The following is a 12,500-nucleotide window of genomic DNA, read 5'->3' on the forward strand; positions in this document are numbered from 1 at the left end:
AGTCCTATGAGAGAGAAAGGCGATTACAACAGCAGGTTTTTCAGTATCGAGCCAGTTATAAGTCGGATGTTGAACGAAATGAGTTGTAGTGTTTTATGAACTACTTCACGAAATGACAAGATTAAGAAAAAATAAAACTGGCGTCATTTCTTCACGTGACCTACTTGTGCTGACCTTAGCATGACTTCTCCTGACCTGGGGCGCTCCATTGGCTGTCGGGAAAAGTGACGCAGGTGACAGCAGGCAATTATCACTATGTCACCAGGTGTGTATGGAGGTGTGTGGGTCTTATTTACCTGTGTGTGTGGGAGGGGGAGGAGGAGGAGGAGGAGGAGGGCGTAGGATGGGGAGGTGAGTATGTGTGTTGGAGGATTGAATGTTCGTATATGTTGCTTATTTCTTTTCGGCTTTTCGTTTTCTTTTCTTCCTTTCCTTGTCTTTTATCTTTTTTTCTTTAATTTTTTTTGTTTTCTTTTCAACATTCGTTCCTTTCTTCTTTCGTCTTCTTGTTCTTCTTGTTCTTGTTGTTCTTGTTCTTCATTCTTCTTTCTTCCTTCTTCCTTCTTCCTTCTTCTTCTCCTTCTTCTATCTGAACATCTAATAAACGCAGTAGTAACGACAGTAATAGTAGTAACAGTAGAGGTTGCAACACCGGCCAATAACACGAAGCCGTACAAGAATTTCATTATTACTCCAATAATAACCAACGTTTCATTCATTTCCCTTAATAGTCCCTGCCATAATGAGAGAGAGAGAGAGAGAGAGAGAGAGAGAGAGAGAGAGAGAGAGAGAGAGAGAGAGAGAGAGAGAGAGAGAGAGAGAGAGAGAGAGAGGGGGGAGGGGAGGGGGAAGAACACGTAGCCAGAATAGGAAAAAAATACATACATATCAACATAGAGACGTACATACAAACATACACGCACGTAAGGCCTCTCCCTAATGACACTTTGAGTATGAGACGGCAGGATAATTTTGGGGCAGCGTGGGAGGGAAATGGTTTGTGTTGCGTGGGTGTTACTGTGTTATGAGAGAGAGAGAGAGAGAGAGAGAGAGAGAGAGAGAGAGAGAATATTATTAGGATGACTAGCATTATTGACATTTCTTACACACATACGAGTACACACACACACACACACACACACAAATCGATAGATACATAGGATAGAATAAGGATATGTATATAGATAGATAGATAGATAGATAGATAGACAGACAGGTAGACATATTATTGAGTGATATGTGTCTGGCTACATTATTCAGGATAACAAATGTAATCATAATCATTATTGACTTGATTCACAAAACGTTTTCCCTCTTCTCCAGCACTTCTAACTGTCTCTGTTGAAGGTTGTTGAGGTCTTCAAGAATGCTTCCGTGATTCTGGTGATGGTTTAACAGGAATTCTAGACCATCAGTGGGTAAAACATCCTTGAACACCCAACTAATCGCCTTTCCGTCCTTTGAAAATATCCATGATGAATGAACGAGGCGTCTCAAAATTCTGTTATGTATGTTACACCACGAGAAATTACGTTATTGAATATTTTAACGTAGGAGATAAGAACTTAAGAATGTTTTACTTCAAACAAGACACGTAAAATGTTGGGGTGAAACTGAAAAATTTAAGTGTGTAACCTGATATGCATTACTGAGACACACAACACTTGAAACTCGTAAAGGTGAAAAATATTATACGATCTTTTTTTTCTTTTTATTGCAGTAAATATTCCTTGCATTTTAAAACTTACGTACGTACACTCGCAATCTATGAAACACGGTAACCTTGAAATTGAACTTAGAATTTAGCGTCTGGTGTAAACATACGATTATATTTTAAGCACAAGATACGTGGCACATAAAACACACACACACAGACACACACAAACACACGCACACACACACACACACACACACACACACACACACACACACACACACACACACACACACACACACACACACACACACACACACACACACACACACACACACACTTTACATACCAGTGTAGACGGTTTGTTAACTTGAAAGAAGAAACAGAAGACCACCACCACTACCACCTCCTCCTCCTCCTCCTCCCCCTCCTCCTCCAGGTTGGTAGGAAGGAAAAGTGTTTTGGGGAAAGAGATAGAGTTTTGTGTTTTATTTTCATGAGATCCCTAGCGCTTTATTTGAAGGAAAACTGTGGTGTGTTCCTCCTCCTCCTCCTCCTCCTCCTCCTCCTCCTCCTCCTCCTCCTCCTCCTCCTCCTCCTCCTGTACCTGCTCTCACTATTATACAATACCACCACTACCAAAACTGCTTTTACTACTACTACTACTGCTTCTACTACTACTACTACTACTACTACTACTACTACTACTACTACTACTACTACTACTACTACTACTACTACTACTACTACTACTACTACTACTACTGGGTGTGGATGGGGATATAAACCACGGAAATAATGGTAACACTCTCTTTATAATATGTAAAAAACAAAAAACAAAAAAATCTCGTGAGCAAAAATTTGTCTATTCCGCAGGTTTTGGCAACATTGACGAGGCGCCTCCTTCCGGATCTGCCTTAGGTGAGTAAAAAAAAATACAGTACCATAGTTTGACATACATTCAGGAGTTTGGTATTGTATTGTGAGGCGGTGTTCGCGTGTTATTTTGCCGTATTTTGATGCAAGATGCCAGTTTTTTTTTTTTTTTCTTTTTTTTATGGAGGTTTCAAGATGCTTAATTTTTGTTTATAATCCTTTTGCCCCTTTTTCTTTAGGGATTGAAACCTCAGTGGGCATTTTACGTAGTTTTTGTATCCTTAGCCCAGTGTCTTGTGTTCTTAGTCCAGAGCCCCTCTTACATAAAAATATAAATAAGAATGCATGAACACTCAGGGTAGGCAGTGACAATCGTTAAAGGCACGTTAAAGGAAGCCACGCCCCAAGACTTACCTGCACACAGTGGCATTAAAACCTTCCACACAAGAGGCACCTTCCCCTTTCAGTGTGCTATACATATTCATAGTAACCCTAAAGACACCAAGAAGAGATGAAGCAAGAATGAAAGAAGGAATGAAAGAGAAGGGAAGAAAGGTAGAAAGAAGAAATGAAGGAGGAAGAATATGAATGTGTAGATAATTATGGACGCAAAAAAAAAAAAAAAGACGGTACAACGTAGAAGAGCGACATATTCATTGAGGCTGATGTCACGCCCTCAGCCTTGACAGCCGCCACAGTAGACACAGCTCAGACATCACAAGGTGCTCCCTACACACACACACACACACACACACACACACACACACACACACACACACACACACACACACACACACACACACACACACACACACATACACACACACACACTATTCTCCTCGCCAAGAATGCATCAGGCCACTCATCATCATGGCTGTCCTCTAAGCTGAAGGGTCATCAGCTCACACGACAGGCAACTCTCAAGTCTCCGCTGCGACGCGTACAAACCTCTTTGACATCGCACGTCTTGTTCTTTCCACAGACGTCAGCTTGAAATTCCCAGATGCGCCTGTGAAAAAGAAACTGGCCTTCAGAACACCGGGAAGCAATTCAGAGAAGAGGGAATGGAAAAACGAAAGGCTAATCTGATTATCTCTGATTTTCATGAAGATAAGAGTGGCATGTGCATTGTCTTGTGTGGGTCATGTGCAGACTGACGCAGGTCACGGGTCATGCATGACGTATAATAACTTGTGAAGCAAAAAGTCAGCTTACTAAAGAATAATGATGAAATATATAAATAGATAAATTGCCTGTCGGATTAATATAGATAAAATTAACTATTTTTAGAAGTTAGTAATGCAGCTTTAAAAAGAATGGAAATTGTTTGTTCTGTTCTCTTTATTCAGTTCTGCAACCACCACCACCACCACCACATTTGTTCCCGGAAAACTCGCCGCTACACTGGTCACTGAGCTAGCTGGTGGTGGTGGTGGTGTGGTGGTGGTGGTGGTGCTAATGCTGGCCTTGCTCCTGTGATGGAGTGTTGTTGCACCGTTATATCCATTACTGTCGGTCTCGTGGGTGCTGAGCTTCTCCTCCTCCTCCTCCTCCTCCTCCTCCTCCTCTATTTCTAGGATAAGCTCACCAAATCGAGTTCTTTGAGGTGTTCCCAGTGTGATTCCTTTCGTATTCGAGCAGAAGTGATTCGCAGAATGTGAAATGCACCTTACGAGGAACACTTGAGAAATTAATTGATGTAACTCACGTAGACCAAGAGTGAGGGGTGACTTGCAGAATTCCTTTGAAGATTTATGTAACGAGAGTAATTTCTATATACTACTTCTTAACTATTGAGGTACCAAATGCTATGAAGTGTAATGGATTCTTGACTCTTGGTAAAGAGCTCGAGGCAAATGAGTCTGCAGTGAACAATTTACTTCAGTCCCTTTGTAAATATTGTGAACACTCTTCCCACGCGTGTTGCGAACTGTAATACCATTGGAACGTTTAAAAGCCCAACACACACACACACACACACACACACATCGCTTGAGGCTGACAGCTATGTAGAAATTAAATTAAATAAAGAAAGTACAATGCAGAGGAGAAATAAGAAAACTAAGGAAGGAAACTGAAGAGAACAGAGAGGAGAAAGATAGAAAGAAACACTGACATATCATCATTATACATTTCAAACACGTGCCATCATAATTGTAAGTGTAGGTGTGACAGTCCGCCTCCTTATATGACTTCATGCTACCTCCCTATACCCGCCAGCCTTTCCTTTCTCCTGGACCTTCATTCTTTTGTCACCAACAAGCCTCTGCGAATTGAAGGGGTCGACCTTATCAACATCCAGAAAATTTACAGAAGACTTGTTTACTAGTGCTATTTATCTTTCATTCTTCCTCCTTTACCTTCTCCTGTCCTTCATCTTTGCCTTCTCCGCCTACTATCATTTATCCTTCCCTCCTTCACCTTCTGTTCTTCATCTTTGCCTTCTTCACCCTCTATCATTTATCCTTCCCTCCTTCAAAATGTTGCAGTGTGGTTTTTTGAATTATCAATTACCGGTGGACACTTCATTAGTTTCTTACCTTTATGTAGCAGGTAAAGTCACTCGTGGTGAGTTTCTGTGGTTTTTAGGTGAATGTCAAAGGTGAAAAGCTACTTATAGCTAAGAATAATACATGCCAAAATACATTAGAGAGAGATTAACTATGGAGAATATTTAGATATTATAATGTAGGTGCTACCGATTACTTGTCGACGGCAGTGAAAAGAGTATGGAAAGTTCCATGGTGTGTGTGTGTGTGTGTGTGTGTGTGTGTGTGTGTGTGTGTGTGTGTGTGTGTGTGTGTGTGTGTGACGCAGGGTGGCGTGAGCATATCCGCCCCACCCTTATCCGCCAACACCCACTAGCTACACTTATGATTAAATGTATACATACACTTATATTGCTAATTAGGCAAGGCATTATAAATACAATACATATTATTAATTATGTGACACCGTTACACAAGCCTCTGCGAATTGAAGGGGTCGACCTTATCAATATCCAAAAAATTTACAGAAGACTTGTTTATTAGTGTTGTTTATCTTTCATTCTTCCTCCTTTACCTTCTCCTATCCTTCATCTTTGCTTTCTCCGCCTACTATCATTTATCCTTCCCTCCTTCACCTTCCGTTCTTCATCTTTGCCTTCTTCACCTTCTTTCATTGATCCTTCCCTCCTTCACCTTCTCTTCTTCATCTTTGCCTTCTTCACCTTCTATCGTTTATCCTTCCCTCCTTCACCTTTTCTTCTTCATCTTTGCCCTCTTCACCTATCGTTTAAACCTTTTCCTTTTCATCATCCTTCCCTCATTCATCTTCTACCCTTTTACCCTTCCCTCCATCACCCTCTCCTATCTCTTATCCTTCCCTCTGGCAATACTTTTTACCGAACATCCTTCCCTCCTTCACCTTATCCTTCCCTTCATCACATCCTCCTCTTCAGCCTCCCATTCCCTTCCTCTCTACATCTTCCAGCATTCCATCTGTCGTGCTTCTCTCTACCTCCCCTGCCTTCTCTCCCTTCCCCGTCCCACCTCCCCTCTTGTCCTGACTCCTATCCCCCCTCCTCGTATCCTATGGTCCTTGAGAGGGGATCACCGCCCCCTCTTTTTTGTTTGCCTTCATACGCTCGGCGGCTTAACCGGAAAAACCAAACCTGCCATCTTGAATAATGCATAGGACACACACACACACACACACACACACACACACACACACACACACACACACACACACACACACACACACACACACACACACACACACACACACACACACACACACACACACACACACACACACACCATATAGGATCATAGTCTCTCTCTCTCTCTCTCTCTCTCTCTCTCTCTCTCTCTCTCTCTCTCTCTCTCTCTCTCTCTCTCTCTCTCTCTCTCTCTCTCTCTCTCTCTCTCTCTCTCTCTCTCTCTCTCTCTCTCTCTCTCTCTCTCTCTCTCTCTCTCTCTCTCTCTCTCTCTCTCTCTCTCTCTCTCTCTCTCTCTCTCTCTTGGTCTTTTTTTTTCTCTCGGGGGGATGAATTCTCGTTGTTTTTTTTTTTTTTTTTTTTTTTTTTTTTTTTTTTTTTGCGAAAATCAGCTTTGGTTACCACTCAGATTACTTCACTCTTTATTTTGGTTAGAATATTATGTGTAAGAATTTGATGTCCCAAAATCATACATAATTTATCAAGTTTATGTGCATATTGTTGTAGTCAGTGTGTGTGTGTGTGTGTGTGTGTGTGTGTGTGTATCCTATAAAAGACACTAGTAGGCCTACAGATATTATACTATTTGTCACACGTACCGAAGGCTTCCTGCGGCTAAGGGTGAAGCAAGGTCGGCGCAAGGCAAGGTGACGCACCCTGACGTAAGAGTGCGAAGAGTCAGTTGAGAAGCTGCCTAGAATGAAAGGAAAAAAAAAAGATTTTGAAAGATGTTGGCAAGGTAGATAAGACGCCTACCTGGTAAATATTATGAGGTTATGAATAAAGTAGATGAGGAGAAGGATTAGGAGGGTGGGATAAAGTGGAGAATGAAGGTGGTGGTGGTGGTGGTGGTGGAAGAGGCGGGAGGGGAAAAGTGATAATAGCAGAGTTATAAAGTAATTTGTGTTATGGTGTTGTTGTGTATGTATTTTTGTTTAACATCATCATCATCATCATCATCATCATCATCATCATCATTGTCATCATCATTTTCATTGTCATCATTATTATAGCATTTCTCTTTAATCGTTGTTAGTTTTGCTGGTTTTTTTTTTTTACTATTTTTATGGTCAGTCCACAGGCAAGAGAGAGAGAGAGAGAGAGAGAGAGAGAGAGAGAGAGAGAGAGAGAGAGAGAGAGAGAGAGAGAGAGAGAGAGAGAGGAAGCAAAAGTGCCACCATTCGCCATGACTAAATGCTATTGGAAATTCTCGGTAATGTTCCTTTTTAGCCATTACTGCCGCTGTTACCACGGAGATGATCACGCAGCATACATTCTCACCCCGGGAATTAACGCGCGGGAAGGGCGGCCTCGTGTACGTCCTCCAAACTAAGCGGAAAAAAAAAAGAAAGACAAACAGTAACGGCAGCAGCACACAGCAAAACCAGCAAAGTGTAGTCGAAATTTAGCTTGAGAAAAGAAAAACAGTTGGGAAAAAAAGGAGTACAGTAACAGCAAACAACAAAACTAGGAACGTGTAGTCCAAATTTAACTAAACGAGAGAGAGAAAAAAAAAAGAAAGAAAGAGGAAAACCAGCAGCGTGTAATCGAAACTTAGCTAAATAAAATAAAATAAAAAAGTAAAGGAAAAGAAATGTATTCAACAACAGTACCAACACACAACCAACTCAGCAATATCAGGGTTGTGTTACGGTGCTGTGTGTTCACTGAGGTGCGTGATTCGGATACAAACATCAACTTTTGTATGGATTTAGATTTATTTGTCTGTTTCTATTTCTTCAGTTAGATAGGTAGTTTGTTGGTTTGGTTTGTTTGTTTGTTAGCTTGTTTGTTTGTTTGTTTGTTTGTTTGTTTGATTGGTTGGTTAGTTTGATGGCTAGTTATGTAGGTTAGTTATCCTCTTAGTCTATTTTAATCTATCTATCTATCTATGTAACTACTTATTTACCTATTTATCTATCTATTTATCTAACTACCTATCAATCAATCTGTCTATCCATCTATCAATCTATCTACCCATCTATCTATCTATCTGTCTATCAATCTATCTTTTCTTTCGTTCTTTCTTTCTTTCTTTCTTTTTCACCCACCTAGTTTTAACAGGAGCAGGACCAAGAGCCCAGTACTTAGCACCATCATAGTATTTGTTGAGACGTTACACACGCGCGCACTGTCACCGTGAACGCGTCGACACGTGAGGGCAATTGCAAGGTGGTGACGAGGGAGGACAGAATCAGCAAAACAAGGATCAGAGGAACAGTGAAGGTGGGAGAGATTTCGAACACACAGGGAGCAAGGCTTAGAAGGTGCGAGCACGTAATGAGACGGGATGGAGCAAGAGATGAGAAGAGAGTCATCGATAGGGAAGTGAAAGAAGGGAGGAGGAGGGGAAGACCCAAGATTAGATGGAAAGATTGCCTACAAGATGACGTGAGAGAAAAGGGACTAGACACCGACGTGGCAGGTGACAAAGGAAACTGGAGGCGTGTCATCAAAAAACAGCGACCCCCCGTATACAGATGGGCTAATCAGCTGACGGCGAAGCTCATCACGATTTTCATAATTCTGTTTCTAGTGGGGAAAAAAAAATGTTTTCAAGTTATAATTTTTTTCTTTTTCAGTTTATTTATCTCTTTGTTGTTATATTGTTGACTATCATTTTACGCTTTAAGGTTAGCGAAGAGCAAGAGAGAGAGAGAGAGAGAGAGAGAGAGAGAGAGAGAGAGAGAGAGAGAGAGAGAGAGAGAGAGAGAGAGACGCTAAATTTACTACTTCTAAAGAAAAAGTAAGAAAAAGGTAAGTAATGAATTATTATATCCATTTACTTTCTATTTTCTTACCAAATTTTCATATTAGAAGCGTAGAATTACTTGACCAAACACATCCCCTCAAAGTATTTTGTTTTCCCTCCATGACCGCAGACGCTTAATTTCATAACGATAATTTCTTTCATCCTCCATTTCCATTTCCAGGCAGTTTAATGCATCTCATCTAACGCTGCCTCAGAAGTGCTCAGAGCCACGCCAGTGATTAGCTTTTCAATATTCGCCTTCCTGTGATGTCATCTTTACAACTCAATAATGTGGGTGTCTGTTTGCTGCCATCGAGTCTTATTAGTATACAATCCATTAAAGATAAACAGGTATCTGACTGGTGCAGCTCCACGTCCTCAGCTAAGTTACAGTTTGGATGTGTTGGTAATGAGCCGCCCATGTTTGTGTTCCCTTATCACTTGGAGTTGAAGTTCACTGTATTTGTTGTTGACGTGTTACAAATTTAAAGACACATTCAGTTGCTACAGAAGCAGATGGATTTTTCTTTAGTCTACGAAGGAAAAAGACCCAGAGATAAAAAAAAATAGGAAGAAACGCTATATGTGTTAAAAGTGAGAACATACGAGGGAAAAACACAAGAACTTTAGCAAAAGATTCTTAACAAGTTTTTTTTAGAATACTTGAAATCAAAATAAAATAACATCAAGGAACAGAACAAGACGAAATTGCTTTTCGTGTTGTGCTGACCCACTGACGGTGCCTGGGAGAGAGAGAGAGAGAGAGAGAGAGAGAGAGAGAGAGAGAGAGAGAGAGAGAGAGAGAGAGAGAGAGAGAGAGAGAGAGAGAGTGCGAGGGAAAGGAGAGAGGGAGAGGAGCGGAGGGGAAATATAGAGAGGAAGGGAGAGGAAAGTTCAATTTAAGAGAGTGTGAGGCGAATGGAAATGTACGTAAACAAACAATCTCTCTCTCTCTCTCTCTCTCTCTCTCTCTCTCTCTCTCTCTCTCTCTCTCTCTCTCTCTCTCTCTCTCTCTCTCTCTCTCTCTCTCTCTCTCTCCCCTCGCTTCCCTTTCTCGTCTTCAAGATTCAACTGTACCGGGAGGAAAAAATCTCATCACCACATCTATAGCATATTATTACCTGGCCGGGAGGGAAATGCGCACCTGTGTGGGATGAGAAGAGTTAATTAAGACAGCGGTGAGGCAGGTGAAGGAGGTATGAAGGGGGGAAAATTTTCTGCTGGTAGTTTTGTGTTGTGATGAGAGAGAGAGAGAGAGAGAGAGAGAGAGAGAGAGAGAGAGAGAGAGAGAGAGAGAGAGAGAGAGAGTTGGAGGAAAACAGCCTTGGGAAAAAGGGTGATATTTCAATGAGAATATAGAGGAAGTGAAAAATACCAAATAAAATGCAGAGGAGAAATAAAAAGGAAAGAAAAATATCTTGAAAAGAGAGGAAGAAAGAGAGGATGGAAAAGAAGACGAAAAATAGGAAGGAGGAACATATCAAAAGAGTCAAAGGAAAAGAAAGAGGGAGGGAGAGATAAATGAAGAGGGAAAGTCTAGTGAAATCATGAAGAGGAAGAAAAATTGAAAAACTAGATTGGAACGGGAAGAAGGAAGCTGCAAAAAGTGATAAAAAGGAGGAGACAGGAAACAAGAAATTAAGATGGAGGAAACGAAATCGAACGTGTGCTAGGATTAAATGAGAGGCGGCTGGCTGGCTGGATAAATGGATGACTGGATGGATGGTTGGTTGGATAGCTGGCGGTCGGGCTGGCTGGCTGGCTGGCTGGGGGACTGGCTGGCTGGCGGACTGGCTGGGTGGCGGGCTGGCTGGCGGGCTGGCTGACTTGCTTGTTGGTTGGTTGGCTGTCTTACTTGTCTGACTGAATGACTGACTGACTGACGCACTGGCTCACTGATTCACTGACTGACTGACTGGCTGAGTGATTTTATGTCCGATTGGCTGATTGACACTTTGGCACTGACTGGTCTAGTGACTGCCTTATTGCCTGGCTAGCTAATTCTCTCTCTCTCTCTCTCTCTCTCTCTCTCTCTCTCTCTCTCTCTCTCTCTCTCTCTCTCTCTCTCTCTCTCTCTCTCTCTCTCTCTCTCTCTCTCTCTCTCTCTCTCTTTTATTTAAACAAAAACTTACATCAGGCTTAAAACAACACGTTTTTTATGCTGTTATTTGAAAACCCTATACTTAAATGTAAAGAAGAAAATATATACAAAAAGCGAACTCATCCTACTATATATATATATATATATATATATATATATATATATATATATATATATATATATATATATATATATATATATATATATATATATATATATATATATATATATATATATATATATATATATATATATATATATATATACACATGATTAACACAGCATTAGTGTGGGAGTTTGTGTTTTACGCCACCTGTGTGCAGCCACTTTCACTTGCTGGAGTGTCATTGTCTGTGTATCACTCGTGGCTGCCGTAAACACATTCCACAGTCTGGAGGTTCTGGCTGTGTAAGAGCGCTGGTGCTGCCTCGAGTAAGATCGAGGCACTTGCACCAGCATGTCACTGGAGGTGGTGGTCTCTCTCCTTCCTTCCAGCTGGTGTCGCTGTGATAAGAAATAAGAAGGATTTAATCTTCCCACTCTTGCTTTACCTCAAGTATTTCCTTCACGACTCGCTTGTAACTTTTTGCCCTTAATTCTTTGGGATTTTGCTTTTAATATAACGGCCAGTATTATTTACCACTTGAGAGAGAGAGAGAGAGAGAGAGAGAGAGAGAGAGAGAGAGAGAGAGAGAGAGTTAATTTCACTTTTTAGCATACTTCCTTGATTTTTCTTTTTTTACTTGTTTCTTTAACTTCTTCATATTCTCTCTCTTTCTCTTCTCCTTTTTCTCTCGTTTCTTGCTTTCCATTCCTTCCTCGGGCATTCAGTTCTCTCTCTCTCTCTCTCTCTCTCTCTCTCTCTCTCTCTCTCTCTCTCTCTCTCTCTCTCTCTCTCTCTCTCTCTCTCTCTCTCTCTCTCTTACCTCTTCCCTCTTCCTCTATCCTCTCTACCCCCCTCTTTTCCTTACTTTTTCTCTTAATTATTCACCTCTTCCTTTCTCCCTCCTCTGTTAATCTCCCTTCTCTTCCTTGCTATTTATTCCTATCCCTCTCCTTTTCTCCCTCTCTCCCTCTCTCCCGCTCGCTCATTAATCGGATTCTCGCCTCGTTCGGGTTAAAAGTGAATTAGTTTTGCGGTCACATTAGTGGAGGTTACCTGGAGCCCATGTCAGCTCGCCTAATGCAATAAGTTTTCAAAAGATACGTATATATTGTCATTATCTTTGCATTATTTCATTTTTATTCATGGGTTTCTGTTTTCTTCTTATTCTTATTAGTTGTTTTTTTTTGTTATTGTTCGGTTTTTTTTTCGTTATTATTATTATTATTATTATTATTATTATTTTGCTGTCATTTTTTTAGTTTCGTTTTATTGTTATTGTTACCTTTTTTTGTTTGTCAGGATTTCTGT

The 12,500-nt window shown here is 41.0% G+C and overlaps 1 protein-coding gene across 5 annotated transcripts in view; it reads left to right on the forward strand.

The window, feature by feature from the left end:
- Positions 1-12,500, forward strand: part of LOC135100711 (neuropeptide CCHamide-1 receptor-like) — a 186,088-nt gene that overhangs the window by 86,065 nt on the left and 87,523 nt on the right. For 4 of the 5 annotated variants that reach the window (XM_064003897.1, XM_064003898.1, XM_064003895.1 and 1 more), the window contains one exon: positions 2,531-2,575. The exons of the other annotated variant lie outside the window; for it this stretch is intronic. The gene's annotated coding sequence lies outside the window, so the exon portion shown is untranslated. The remainder of the gene's footprint in view (positions 1-2,530; positions 2,576-12,500) is intronic. 5 annotated transcript variants of the gene reach the window in all.

Source organism: Scylla paramamosain, chromosome 5 (assembly GCF_035594125.1).
Source record: "Scylla paramamosain isolate STU-SP2022 chromosome 5, ASM3559412v1, whole genome shotgun sequence".
NCBI lineage: Eukaryota > Metazoa > Arthropoda > Malacostraca > Decapoda > Portunidae > Scylla > Scylla paramamosain.